Source organism: Sorex fumeus, unplaced genomic scaffold (assembly GCF_029834395.1).
Source record: "Sorex fumeus unplaced genomic scaffold, SorFum_2.1 ptg000034l, whole genome shotgun sequence".
NCBI lineage: Eukaryota > Metazoa > Chordata > Mammalia > Eulipotyphla > Soricidae > Sorex > Sorex fumeus.
Genome location: NW_026606091.1, coordinates 17,839,988 through 17,855,375, shown reverse-complemented (window position 1 = coordinate 17,855,375; position 15,388 = coordinate 17,839,988). Strand labels below are relative to the sequence as shown.

The window sequence follows — 15,388 nt, the reverse complement described above, 5'->3', positions numbered from 1 at the left end:
ATGAAGGGTTTCCTTATTCTTTAGTAGTCAGGACATTTATGAGGTTCACTGCAATGATGTAAACCAGTGTTTCATAAAACTTTTTTCTATCTTGGACCCCTTCTGACATTATTGTCATTCTGTGGCCCTTAGTCTTGTGCTATACCCAACCCGCTATCAAATTGATGTGATTTTCACCTATGGACCCCTTGGAATATCCTATGGGCTCATAGGATGCCATTTCCTCCCCCCCCCCCCCCCCCCGCCATACACACACACCACTTAGGAAATGCTGATGTAGACTTTAGAATAGATATAACTGGGAGAAACTAAGAAATGGCACAGGAACCCTTAGACCAGAAAATGCCTATTATGTCAAAGTATTAAAAACTTGCTATTATTTATCCCAGAGAGTTAGGGACTATTGAATCATATTTCGGGTATACAAAGGGTCATGATCAAATTAGCAATATTTATTGAGGAAAGGCTCTATAACAGGCATTATAGAGGCAATTCATTTGAATTTGTTTTATGTTTGGTGGATAACACATCTGGATGTGCTCAGGAACTACTTATGACTTAGTGCTGAAGGTCACTCACAATGGTAACTTGGAAACAATGAGGTGATGGAGATTAAACTCAGGGTTCCTGATGCAAAACATGCACTCAGTGCCTTGTTCTATCTCTCCAGCACTTAAGAGCAATTTTTCACTAAACTTTCACAATAAGCAAAGAGAATGAAATATAACATAGGCAATTTCACAAATATGCTGCTTAGTTTTTCCTTCTCTTTTCTCACCTGGAACTGACCCCTTTCAGTGGAACTCAGGCATGACCACACCACTTTGTAAAATCAATAAAGTCTGAGCAAAGATCATTTTTGAGAGAGAAGGTTAGACACCCAGTAAGAGCTCTGCCTACATTTCACACTGCCATAATGATGTTAACATTTTGGTAAGTGGCTCATCCACTGCATAGGTCCTGCGGTGGGAGCTAAAATGGGGAATAGCCCCCTTCCCATCCCCATCAATCCAAGATGAGTGTGTTGAATAAGTGAGACGTTGATTGACCTTTCTACTTTTAAGTCACTGGAGTTTTAGGTTTTTTTTTTTTTTAGCAAAACTTTTCTGATAGACCAACTCACTCAGCTGAGTAGAACTTAACCTAGAACTAAACTAACTGTAGCTACAACTCCATTGCACATACCATATTATGAACTGGCATCCTATGCTCTGTATCTTCTAGGTAGAGAATGATAACTTCTCTCTATGAGGTCATCATAGTTCTCATATATAGCACAGCAGTAGGGCATTTGTCTTGCACGCAGCCAACATGGCCAACCCGAGTTTGATTCCTCCGCCCCTCTCGGAGAGCCCGGCAAGCTACCAAGAGCATCTCGCCCGCACGGCAGAGCCTGGCAAGCTCCCCGTGACGTAGTCTATATGCCAAACACAGTAACAACAAAGTCTCCAATGGAGACGTGACTGGGCCTGCTCGAGCGAATCGATGATCAACGGGAGGGCCTTTACCTTTACCTTACTACAAGAAAAAGGGAGTGATTATCTTTAATGACAGGAAATGAGATTCTCTGGGGGGAAAAAAATCCGAAGGACTTCTGCTGAAGATTTAATTCATGAAAGAAAGGAAGTTAATATTTTGGTTTATTTCATATAGGTAATGTTTTTTGTTTTTTTTTAAATTTTTATTTTATTTATTTATTCTGGCAGTACTCAGGGGTTACTCCTGGTGGTTCTTTGCAGACCATATGGGATGTTGGGGGTTGAACCTGGGTCAGCCATGTGCAAGGCAAATACCCTACCCACTGTATTACCACTGCAGCCCCACATTTAGGTAATGTTTAATGAGCATTTTGAGTATTTGTTTTGTTTGGTTTGGTTTTGGTTTTGGTTTTGGTTTTTCATGTGAAGGGAGAGAAAAGAAGTATGTGTTCAAGAGGAAATGCAGGCATTCCCAGAATGGAAATAAGCAAGCAAAGAAACATAAATCAAGCAAGATGTGTGTTCAAGGGAGAACAGACTTGAACAATAAGCCTATTTTCTCAAATATAATTCTACTTAGAGTAAAATTACCTAATCAAGTTCCCGACTTGGAATTACTTTTTCTGTTTTAGAGTCTTTTTCATTAGTCTGAACTTATTTTCCTATCGACCTCACAACAATAAACTTTCCTCCTATGAGTTAGCAACCAAGATGATCTTTATTCCCAGGCTGTAAGAAATTGGAGATTTCAATTCCTATGAGGTATATTGGTTTGGGTTCTCCCAAAATCAGTCTGAGACAAAGACTTGAGTGCTGTGAATTGATATAGGAGATGTTTGCAGCTAGTGAGAGAGAGAGCAGGATGACTGAAAAAAATAGAGGGATGAATTGTCAAGTAGCTACTGCAGGCTTGGCTTGGATTTCTAAGAAACCAAAGAATGCCTCCCATCATTGTGCATCGCAGAGATAAGAGAATGGGTCATTTATGTATAGCCTTTCATCTTCCAGGGGCATTATCTAGTCCCCTCCCGCCAGCATAGATACTGCTTTGCGTCCTCCTGCAGCTGAGGACACAGTCTGAAACAAACAGCAGAATAATCCCTAGTGCATGCTTGAGAGCTGGGAAACAAGCTACCATCATTGCACTGAAATGAGAGGTGTGACCAGGGGCACTGTGGATGTCTACAGTACGAGACTCAATCTCTAAAGACTAATCTCAGTTTGTGTAGGGCTGATGCCTACAAGGAGGCAGACATACAGTTGGGAATAAGAGCACCAAACAACTTCTATGAGTCTTGGTTTCTAAATCTCAAAAATGGGAGTCATGCTACAGTCCAAAGTCACGGTGGGGGTTACGTGAAAATGTACCGCACAGTTCCAAACATATAACAGGCATTCCATAAATGTGAATTCTCTGTCCTCTTATCTCCTATGAACACTATGGAGTTCTACTTCTTGCTGAGAGCAAAGGGTGTCAAGATTCCTTTCAACTTAATATCAATTCTCCATGAGCTATCTGTGGGTTATCAAACTATTCAAACTCTTGCTTGGTCAGAACAGAAGCCCAACTCAGACTAACTTCAGCAAAAAGGAGTCAGTGCTTACTCATTCAGTTCATTGAATTTTTACTCATTTTGAATATCTCTATAATTCAGTATCTTTCACTTTGTTAGATTATTCTGTTTATGTTTATCAAACTCCTATGAGGACTATTAATTGAATGTCTCCATCAGTTCATTTAGGGCTAGCAAACAAACTGATTTCAGCAAGAGAGTCCAGCAAGCTACCGAGAGTATCCCGCCTGCATGGCAGAGCCTGGCAAGCTCCCCGTGGAGTATTCAATATGCCAAAAACAGTAGCAATAACAGATCTCAATCCCCTGACCTTGAAAGAGCCTTCAATACAGCAGCGTTGGGAAAGACAAGTAAGGAGAGGCTGCTAAAATCTCATGGCTAGGACAAATGGAGATGTTACTGGCACCCACTCAAGTAAATTGATGAACAATGGTATGACAGTGATACATTGATTGCGTTGTAAACAATCATCCCCAAAACATAGCTACTTCAAACAGAAACCATTTTATTATCTCATTTTTCTATGAGTTAACTGGGCTCTCTGGGTAGGACTCCTGTTACTGATCTTGCTGATTTCTCTGCAATCTCTAATGTCAAATGGTAGCTGGACCACTTGGAATCTTCTAAATAGCTGAGCCCCTCTCTGCATGTATTCTCAGGAGACCCCTCCTTTGAGAGCCCTTTCATCCAGTCCATTTGTGCCTAAATGGCATTTGGGACTGTCTGGCATCTGATTTCATCTGGCTTTCCAAGTGTCTCCAATCTTCAGAGTATTAAAATGACTCAAGGAAGTTCTGGACTTTTAGGAACTTTCCAAGTGTGGATGTTTCAAGAGCAGGAAGCAGAAGCTGACAAACCACTTCAAAGATGAGCTTGGATATCTGGATAATGGGAACAGCACAATTTCACCTCTATCAGTTTAACACAATAGATCAAACATCAGCCAGATCATATGTTTAATACAATAGATCAAACATCAGCCAGATCAATAGTCAGGAAAGATCTGGAGAGATAGTACAATGGAGAGCATGTTTGCCTGCACCCCATAAAAGCACTGCCGGGATTGATTCCTGAGCAGAGAAACAGATGTAAGCCCTGAGCACCACTGAGTATAGCCCCAAAACAAAACATATCAAAAAAAGAGTTGGGAAAGAGCTCTAGAATTACAAACAAAACAGAAAGCAAATGAAAGTGTATTGCAATTATTTTTTTAAGGGGAATTGTCTGAGCCAGAGAGATAGTATAAGGATTAAGGCATATACCTTGCACATAGCAAAATAGTTTGATCCCTGGTACCACATATTGTCTCCCAAGAACTAATAGGAGTGAACCCAGAGCACAGAACCACAAGTATCCCTGAGTACTTCCAGATGTGCTTAAAAAACAAAAAATTGTCCTTGTGGCATATTGTGTATAAACCCTTGTGAGCTATCTAGTTGTCACGAACTCCCTTTGGGACAAAATAAGAAGGGAAGAAAAAAGAACAGAGAAAAGTAATGGGGTTAGAGTAATAGTACAATGGTAGGGAGTTTGCCTTGCATGCACCTGACCTGGGTTCAATCCCATATTGTTCCCTGTGCACCACCAGTAACAATTACTGGGTGCAGAGTCAGGAGTAACCCCTGAGTTTTGCTGGATGTGGCCAAAAAGAAACGACAGAGAGAGAAAGAGAGAGAGAGAAGGAAAAGGACGGGATAAAGAAAGGAGAAGGGAAGGAAAGAATAAAAAAGGAAGGAAATTATCCATCTCAAAAATTGTGTGATTAGATTATAAGACAATAAGAGAAATTTTAATTGAATTTTTTCTCAAAACCTTTTAGAGAGATCTTTTTCCTTGAGAAGTATCAACAATTCTATTCAGTCCCCAAGGTGAGGCTCTTTTATATCACTGGACATGAAGCACTATCACATTTGAGACTGGATAAATTTCATCTAAATATTCAATAACTTAAAATTCAATAAATGCAGGAACTTTCCAAATGGTGAAGTAGCTTCTTAAGAGAAATTAATATTGAATTATTTGGAAATTAATCTATCAAATCTAATTAGAATGGAAGAAATAGGTTTCTGAGTGGGTGGAATGATGAATGAGAGTTTTTTTTACTATTGTGTCTTACCCAAATTATGATATAAAAAGGAAAAGTTTTTTTGGTCTTCTTTTTGGTTTGGGGGTTATACCCAGTTGTGCTCATGACTTACTCTTGACTCTGCACTCAGGGATGATTCCTGTCGTAGCTCAGGGGACCACATGGGGTGCCCATGGATCAAACCCGGGCCAGCCATGTGTGACGCAAGTGTCCTACACATTGTACTATTTTTCTGACCCAATTTTGTATGCCAGTAGGGTAGGTGCTGATATGGAGAGGCTCCAGATTTTCAGTTTTTCTAGCAACCACACAGGACAACAATCTTCATGGCTTTCTGCAAATAGTCTTGGAGGGCTGAGGAAGCACAGAAGACTTTTCTTGGTTTGCCATACAAGGCAGTTGGGCATTAGTGACTAGCACACTTCAATCACAAAGGTGGGAAGGCTGAGTATTTTCCACTTTCAAGAAAAAATAATTTGAGATGCTTATTTTCTTTCTCTTTGAAGAAGCAGAGAAGATATCAAAATGAAATGATCCTCAACACACCAACTCTTTATCTTCCAATGTCTTTCTATACTAATTATTTAAGAGAACACCTTCCCAAATCCGTTTAACTTAGAGTGATCTGATTTTTCTTTTTTTGAGAAAAGTGTTTAAGTCTAAATCTAGGTTATGCCATCTTTAGATGATTAGTCATTGGTTCTCCTGGTAATTAACCCTCCACAGAGTCTTGGAAAGTTGACCTGTGTTATAGGAGACATTCTTCATTATTTTTAGTACAGAGGCAAGCAACATATGTGTCATACCAACTGTGTTGAGCCAAGATAAAAACATCAGAGCCTGGCAAGATAATACAATAGGTAATGTGCTTGCTTGTACATGGCTGACCAAGTTCAATCCTCAGCATCCCATATGGTCCCCCAAGGAATGGTCGCTAAGTGCAGAATCAGAAGTAACTCCTTAACACCAGGTGTGGCCCATAACTATCCCCCAACAATCCCCCCCCAAAAAATCTGTCAGACTCAACTCATTTTATCAAAGATTAAAACAAACAAATAAAACTTTATAGATTGACAGGGCTGGAGTGATAGCACAGCGGGTAGGGTGTTTGCCTTGCACGCGGCCAACACGGCCAACCCGGGTTTTATTCCTCCACCCCTCTCGGAGAGCCTGGCAAGCTACCGAGAGTATCTTGCCCGCACGGCAAAGCCTGGCAAACTCCCCGTGACATATTCGATATGCCAAACACAGTAACAACAAGTCTCACAATGGAGATATTACTGGTACCCGTTCGAGCAAATCGATGAACAACGGGAAAACAGTGCTACAGACAGTGCTACAGATTGACAGGAAAATCTGAAGAGCATTGGATCACTATGAAAATGCAAATAGTAGCCAGGAATATGGCTCAAGCAGTGAGTCACATGTCTGACTTGTGCTAAGTTTCAATAGGCTACAGAGGTTCTATTCCAGCTACCCCATGGGCCCATTATATCTAGTCTGGTTCTAAACAGCACCACGTCATTTAGCAGCACTGAAAATACTTGGATGGTGCAAACAGTTTTTATTAGCACCCAAACTCTGTAACTTTTCTATGCCTCAGTTTCATTTTCACAAAATGAGATTGATGTTACATAAATTTCAGAGGAAATTGCTATAGACATTTATGTAAATAAGAATGCTAAGAACTCTGCTAGCAGAAAACATGGTTTTAGATAATATTTGGATTCTTGTCATGGTTTGAAGTTGTTTGAAAACTATATATTCAGGTTCATTTTAACATCTCTATAACCTTTTACTTGGGGGTGACAGAGAGGCAGAAGGGGACACTGTACAGTGTTCAGGGCTTACTTTTGGTTCTGCACTCAGGAATCACTCCTGGCAGTTCTCAGGGGTCCATACCAGACTCCAGAGATTGGCTTCATGCAAGGCAAACACTCTATATGCTATACTATTGATCCAGGTCTCAATCCAAAGCATTTTAACATAAACATTAGTATCACAGATCACAGAAAGCGTTATGTTACTGTCCTCAGGTTGATTATGACTAATTAGAGTTTTGAAAACAATATCACAGTAGGTAAGGCGATATCATGCCCTACTGTTGAATATATGTTAGGTGAAAACTTGGATCTGTGACTTCTCTTTGGTGGGATGAAAGATAGTCTAAAATTACCTTCTATTTGTTAACAAATTGCCTGTAAAAATTAGTGGACAATGACACTGGGTCAGGAGACTCAGGCAAAAATGAATAGAAATGCTCTCTTGCTGAAAATAATCAAGGTAGCCCTTCAAGTCTGAGCACTGCTCTCCAGAGAAACTGTGGGATTATAACTGTCAATGTCTATGCAAATACTTTTCACTTCTACTCTCTTGCTGTCATATACTAGAGCTATGATGTTACTCCAGTGATACCCTTTTACTATCTCTTTGCTGTTTTGATACCCTTGAGATCATTGTAATGAGATGATTTGGCAACAAGTTCTTTGGGAGGATTTTCGTTTCCTTCCCTTCGTGTTATTTTTATTCATTTTATTATTTTTTTAAAATTGTAATTTATTGAGATTCTATGATTTACAATACTTTAATGATGGTTTCTCATGCACAAAATTCTAACAGCACACCCAACACCAGTTACCCACCTCCCTCCCCTAAGGACCTCAACGCCACTTCCATTCAATCCCCCATCACCACCACCAACTCAATTTTGTAGATCAGTTTATGGAGGCATTTTATTGGCATTATTGAAAATCAGCATGACTTTCCTCTTACAGTAAATGTATAAAATGTGAATTTAAATTGGTGGAAAGTGATTTGCATTAGCTTGGGTAAAGAATGTGTATGCTATTTCTATATCAAACTACCCAGAAATATTTCTTTTTTTATTACTACTTCTAGGAGATGACACACTGAGGGACAATAAGGTTTCTGGATTCATTGTCAAGTGAAATGCATGCTGAGTGCTGGGGTCTCCTACGCTGCTGGAGAATTACTACAAAAGTGTAACTAAGTGTTTGAAGGAAAAATAGTTATCATTTCTTGAACACTTACCATGTGGTAGGAACCATACTAAGCACATTTCTGTATCCCTTCATTGATTCCATGCATTATACCCATTTATGTCACCGAGACTTGTAATATTAGACACAGATAACATGAATCTGACAGACTCTGAAGCCCACTATTTTAATTGTTCTACCACTTCATCTCCTCCTTTCAAGCTATCTTGGCTTCTCCTTTTCCTAGAAGAGTTTCTGGAAGGAAAATTTATGGGTGTCCCAATTCAAATTCCTCGGATTTTCTCCATAGGAACCTGATAATGAGGATTATCCAAAGCAGGTGAAAAGCTGACTTCCTTTTGGCTACACCCTGAAGGTCTTTTCCACTTATGAAGCAAGATATATAGAGCACTAATGGTCATTAGACCACAGAATCAATGTCCCAAACCTAGAATTGTGTAAGCCTTAGAAAGTCACCTGATTTGTTCAGCCTCAATAATGTCTTGGAAAGTCATTTGATTCTTTCAGCCTTAATAATGTCACCTATAGAATGGAAATGGTGACACCATAATTGTACAAAGGTTAGTAATGACTACATTACTCTCCTGACTTATTTTCCCTTTCTGTTAGAACCATTTGAGTCTAAGATATATGAAGCAGTGTTCTAGGTGCACAATTATGCATGTACTCTTGCCCTTTATAGTGTGGCAAACACTATTAGTAGTACCTGAGGATATTTTCCCCAGTAGGAATTTATTTTTTTCTCTTTTACTTGTCTTTGAATTACCTTTATTTTTCTTTTCTGGATTACTTCAGACATTACTTTGGCAGCTCCTTCAGGTATTTTTTTTCCATTTATGACTATTACCGAAAATCATTAAATTTCTTTTAATCTCTCAGTCCTTATCATCTAATTACATGCCAGTTCTCATACAAACTAATTTAATCTTATATTCCACAACATATCTAGAATTTTTTATTTTCCCTATTTTTACTCTTAGAATTCTCTCTATCTGAAAGAACCGTTATATCTGTCTCCAACAATGTCTATTATCATTAAGCCTGACTCAAATGCCATCTTTTCCTTGAAGTTCCCAACAATGGAATTTTTAATTGGCTTATCATACATAAGAACAATACTAAAATGATTGTTTTATACTTGCAGTGCTGCTTCACCAAATCCTTTCACCATTGTCTCAATTCCCCAGTCCCTTTAGTCTCCTTAGTTCCCAGTTACATAAATTATTTCTCAGGATCTGTTTTCACTGGGTTTAAACCTCTTTCTGTGTTTCTTTTTATTCCACATATAACCAGATCATCTGCCTGTATAATATTTTTTTCTGACTCACTTCACTTTGCATGGAACCCTCCAGTTCTATCCTCATTTAGAGTTAATTTCCTTCGTCTCTGTTTCTACAGAAATGTGTTTTGCTCTTCTGTTCCATGTTTCCACCCATAAACAAATCTGAGGAATTGTTGTTTCCTTTGCCATTCTTACTGAATTTGAATTTATTATTGTAGGCACTTTTTATCTTTGCATTTATGTTTACAATAATTGTCATTATTATTATATTTTAAGCATTTTGAGTACAAAATCCAGTCTTGTCCATGGCCAAAAGAAAGTAGCAGAGGAGTGTGAGAGTGATAGAGGTAAGATTAAGGGCTCTTCATACAAGTCTAAAACTTGCCTATATGAAATACTAACTCTATAACCTAGGGTTAGTTACTTCAACTTTGTAGTCTAAAATTTTCTCACCAGTACCTACAACATTGGAATCTCATGAAAATTAAATGAGATATTCCAGGTACTGGCGAAATAGTATAATGGATAGGGTGTTTTCCTTGCACATGGCTGAACTGGGTTTGATCTCTGGCATCCCATTGGGCCCCATGAGCACGGCCAGTAGTAATTCCTGAGTGCAGAGCTTGAAGTAACCCCTGAGTACTTGGGCTCAAGTATTGTGCATATGCAAATACTCTTACACACACACACACACACACACACACAAGATATTCCATGTAAAGTGCTTAGGAAATATAGCATAGGCATATTGTAGGTGCTTAATAGATGCTATTTGCAATGCCTATAATGATTTCTACATAAATTTAATACTTCAACATTTATTGAGTTCTGTATCATTTGGTGCAAGTGTTGTTAAAAAGTAGCATGGCTGGTTGACTTAACCACCAGATATTTACTTCTTCATATTCTGGATTCTCAGAAGATCATAGTGCCAGTCAGTTCATATCCTAGTGGGCAATCTCTTTTTTGATGACCACTTACTTATTGTTTCCTTGCATGGAAACAATAGAGCAATCCATTTCCTTTCTTCTTTTTATAAAGTCACCAATCTCATCCTGAAGTTTCCACATACATGCCCTCATCTAACACTAATATCCTTTCCATTTCCAAATATCCTCACAAAAATTTGTATGTCTACAACTGCACCTCATGGTGTTTCACTAATAAAAACTAAAAATAAAAAAAAAAAACAAATATCCTCACAAACACGAGTTAGTGGTTGGGAATTTGCTTTTTTTTTTTTTTAATTTAATCACTGTGAGATAAACCATCACAAAGCTATTCATGGTTGGGTTTCAATCATACAATGTTCTAACATGAATCCCTCCACCAGTCTACACTTTCCACAACCAATGTCTCCAGTTTCCCATCAAAACCCCCAACACCTCACCCCACAGCCATCTGCCTCTATGGTAGGCACCTTTCTTCTTGCTCACTCTCTCTTTCTCCTTTTGTCCATTATAGTTTGCAACTGGTTGGTGGCTTTAGGTTGTGGATGTGATTGCCAGGGCTTCAGGAATTATAGGGAAGTGAGGGGAAGTAGCTCATCCCCACCGCAGGACAGCCTGAAATTTCAGTCACAAAACCTGCATACTAGAATTTTCAGCAGATTCACGGTGATTTAATTTTAAAAAATGGGTTTTAAGATAGAGAAAGGAGATCACAAGCCCAGGAATGTGGGCTTGATTGAATGCTTGCATCTTTCATCCCTCAGCATTCATATGGCAACTCCTAACCCCCAAAGTACAGGGAGAAAAGGCCACAAAGACTGAAACCTGACAGTTGGTTTACTGTCCTAATAAAGTTTTAAGTTTTACATTTACAGTTCCCTCAGGGACAGAATCATAAAAGGGGTGGAAATAGGATAAAAGTTCTCTTTTCCCTATAGAAAACAATTCAAAGGAAGAGACAGAGACAGTTTCATTAGTGTTTATTAGTTACAATTAAATGCACTCTTTGCTTTGCCCATGTTCTACACATCTACTCTCAGGAGAGTGAGCCCTAGTCAAGGACAGAAATTGGATCTCAGTGTTTCTGAAACAAAAAAACTTTATTTTTCTTCTCCTTGACAAGATAGGAAAGATCATGTGATAAGAATTCTTGAGCAGGCAACAGCACCCTCCCAATTAGGGACTAATGGGAGTGAGAAAAAGGATTGCTAAAGTAAACTAAAGTAAACTTGAGAAACTACAGACCCATCCATCTTAATTGTTTGCCTTTGCAACATCTGGCAGGTGCCGGGGAGAAGAGGAAGCCCCTCTCCTCCTTTTTTCTCCATGCATTCTAATCTGGTGCCCAGTCTAGGACAGCACCCCTGAGCCATGTTCAGTCCATTACTTCCAGCTTGTTCTAGTAAGCCCCACCAGAAACCAAAGGGTTTTCACCGCCCTTTGTTGGGCAGTCTATGGCATGTGCCACCAAATCAGAACCTCTATCTTGGAGAAGCCAGGCAATCGCCTCTCTTTTCTAGGTGGTTGGGATGTGTGGACCTCGTGAGCCTCGATTCCACGCATTCTCATCTGGTGAATTCCTCTCTCATACTCTCAGACTTTGCAGAGGTCAGATAAATTATGCAAGGCCCCAGGGGGCCTTCCACCCTGCCCATCCATTCCCTACCTCTCTCCCCTCCAGCGAGATGACCCTAGAGGCCACCTGACCGGTCTGGCTCAAAGAGCTGCGGTTCCCGAGGCGGCCGCCAGGGGGGATCCCCACTCGGCGCCCCCGCGCCACCGCCACACGCCGGGTGCCGCTGGGGGCTACTCGGGAGCGGCGGCGGCTGCAGCTGGAGCCCGGAGCCCGCTCGCCCGCCGGCTCTCCCGGAACCGCCAGCGCTGGCCCGGGACTCGGTCGCGTGGCCTTGCCAGCGTCGCCCCTCCTGCCCCGAGCTCTCCCCACGATCTTCCTCTAGCGCCACCCGCAGCGGATCAGAAACGTTGGGGCCCCGCGGCTGAAGGTAAACTCCTCTCGGTGAGTAAGAACTGGGAGCCGCGAGGGGAGCTGGCGCAGCTCGCAGCTGCCGGCTTCTGGCCGCGCCCTGGGGAGGGCCGGTTGGGGGGGGGGGGGCGCTGAGATGCGGGGCGCACCTGGGGGCTGGCGCCACCGGGAACGTGGATGCGGGAGCTGGCCGAACCCCGGCCTTCCGGGATTGGAGGGCGTCTCGGACCCTTGCCCGCGACTCGCGCGCCCTTTCCGGGCAGGCAGGAGCGTGCAGTCCCCACCCCAGGCCCCCGGGGCCTGGGTGAAGAAATACAGACTTACGCACCGGTGCCATCCCTCTGCTTTGGGGCCACCCGTGTGTCTGGGAGTCAGGCGCCGAGGGCTGCAGGGGATCGGGGTGTGGTCGGGGGGCTGTCCTGGGGAGCGGGAAGACAAACTTTGGCGCAAGTGCGCTCGGGCTGAGGCGCGGTGCTCCGCCCGCTGGTGCCCGGGACCCCGGACGCTTCTGGGAGGGAGAGAGCGTGTCAAGAACTTGCAGATCCCGTGGCACCCTGCGCCCAACAACTGTCAAACGTGTGGGATCGCTGCACTAGGAAAGGGGCGAAAACCCTGCAACTTTGCTTCGGATCTCGCCACCTCGCATTTTATCTAGCCTCCCCCCGCTTTCCCCCGCCCTGGCGCCAGGCAAGTGAGTGCCGAAATCCCACCCCGCCACCCCGACTCCTCGGCATCTCCCTTCGCCTACCTTCCTGAACTCCTCCCCAGACGCCCTCTTTTCTCCGGGGACCACGCGACTGAGGTCGTGGAGAAGGGCCTTTTGTTCCCCCACCCCCATTGTTTGCCTTTGCAACATCTGGCAGGCGCCCGGGAGAAGAGGAAGCCCCTCTCCTCCTTTTTTCTCCATGCATTCTAATCTGGTGCCCCTCTGAACCCCCCAGTCTAGGACAGCACCCCTGGCCAGTTCCTGGGGGACCCCGGCGGGACCCGAGGAGGCCGCCCCACCCGGGTCTGCTGTCCCAGGGCGGGGAGAAAGTTGTTTACCCGCCCTCGGCCGTGTGGCCCTGGGCGCATTGCTCAGATCTTATCCCCGAGCTGCACAGCGCACCCAGCCCAGAGAGGGTGTCGCTTTGGAGAGCTTGCAGGCGAGGTTCCGACCGCGACCCAGAGGGTTTCTTGGTTCGCTCTCAGCGGGTTTCAGGCTCAGGGTTAAGGGCGTGGAGACCGGGCTGCAGCCAGGGCAGTGGCATGGCATCAGGACACTTCTTCGTTACAGAGTTTGCAAGAGCTGGAGAGCGAGCATAGTGGCTTTAAAGAGAATGCAGACTGAAATAACGGGGGAAGCCTGAGACTTAGCTCGCAAATTGGGGCGCGCAAATAGAATTTTGCTCACCGAAAGTGGTTACCCCTCCCAAGTCCCCGCTCCTCATTTAGCAAATAGCGGACCCGCAGGGCAAAGCGCACGCGCCGCCGCCGGAGTTCACGTGAAGGTGGGGACTGACCCTCAGGCTCCTCAGTGTAGACTGAAGATTTTCCTGTCTTGCCTCACAAGTTTAGTTTTACCCCCTCGCATTAACTTCCTAGAGAGTTCTTGGGTTATTTATTAAAGATCTAGGGCCAGAGCAAATCAGTCACCCTGAAAAAAAAAAAAGGCAGGGTCCCCAGATGGTGCCTGGATAGTTAGTCACTTGGAAGAGGTGGCCGAGCCTGTGCACCTGTGGGAACCTATACTTCCGCATAGCCTTGCATATAACCGGTATTGCCAGCTTTTTCTCTTGGACACCAAATCGGTCCCTTGTCCAAAGAGACTATTACTTTCTTTTTATCCTCCACCTGTGATCCCACCTCCCCACCTCCAACCTAGGAGAAGGAAAAGCTTCGCTCCAACATTTTAAATGGACTCTCTGAACCTGGCTTTGCACTATCATTCTAGCAGCGTTCCCACAACCCCACTTAACAGAGCCATTGAGCTTCTATTTAAGAACAAACCCAGGGCAGCGGGAGTGGGGGTGGGGTGGGGAGGGAGGGGGGCATGAATCTGTAATGTGGAAAAGGAACATTTTCTCCTGTCCATTCTGGGTGTTATCAGTGGGACCAGAAAAAGAAAAGGGCAAAATTTTTGAAGCACTAGAAGGCACTTTGCAAAGGTTTCACTGTGAAAATATTCTCCAAGGAAGGATTCTTTTGAAATTTAGCAGCAAGAGAGAAGCAAGAGGGACTGGGTAGTTCTAGAAGTGTCCAAAGGCATCATTAACAAGGGAAAGGGCAATGTATGTTCCAGCCTGCCTCAGGAAGGAAAACAGAAATAATAGTGGAAAAATAGCTGTAGAGCTATTCTACAGTTTCTTAAAAAAAAATCCCTCTAATAATCAGGATAGAATAAATACAAATAGAGAAAGATAAAATGAGAAAAGGGAAGTTCCAAACATGGTTTTTGTAATCATCCAATTAATTTTTAGAACATGTTCTGTAGAGAGGGTACTTAGGTTAAAGGAGTTAATACAAAATATCATCAGGGTGTTTAAGATGGTCAAAAACCTGCCGATTTATCCTCTACTCAACAATATCCTGGAGGATTTTTCCAAATACCTTGCAGCCTGCTCACACTCTAATATAAACTTAATATAAACTTTCTTTTTCATCACTGTCCTCCTGATGGGAGTATATCTTAATATTTTATTTTGAATTCTTTAATTACCAATGTAAGTCAACATTTTTTTATCTGTTGGTATTTCTTCCTCTGTGATATCTCTTACACACATACATATGCACACATATACATTTTTGGGGTCTCATCTGGTGATGCTCAGGAATCACTCCTGGCAGACTTAGAGGACCATATGGGGTGCTGGAGATTGAACGTGATTTGATCATGTGCAAGGCAAGCTCCCTATACGCTGTGCAATCTCTCCAGATTGCGATATTTTGCAATAAAATATTATCAATATTTTTAGTGGGACTGTTCTCCTTTTTCTGCCTGGGAATATACTTTAAAAAACCATACTGTTGTAACA

The 15,388-nt window shown here is 42.6% G+C and overlaps 1 protein-coding gene across 1 annotated transcript in view; it reads left to right on the top strand.

The window, feature by feature from the left end:
* The first annotated feature begins 12,338 nt into the window (after positions 1 to 12,338).
* The window catches only part of MOB3B (MOB kinase activator 3B), a 238,989-nt gene continuing 235,939 nt past the window's right edge, over positions 12,339 to 15,388 (top strand). Inside the window, exon 1 of the mRNA XM_056117133.1 lies at positions 12,339 to 12,407. The gene's annotated coding sequence lies outside the window, so the exon portion shown is untranslated. The remainder of the gene's footprint in view (positions 12,408 to 15,388) is intronic.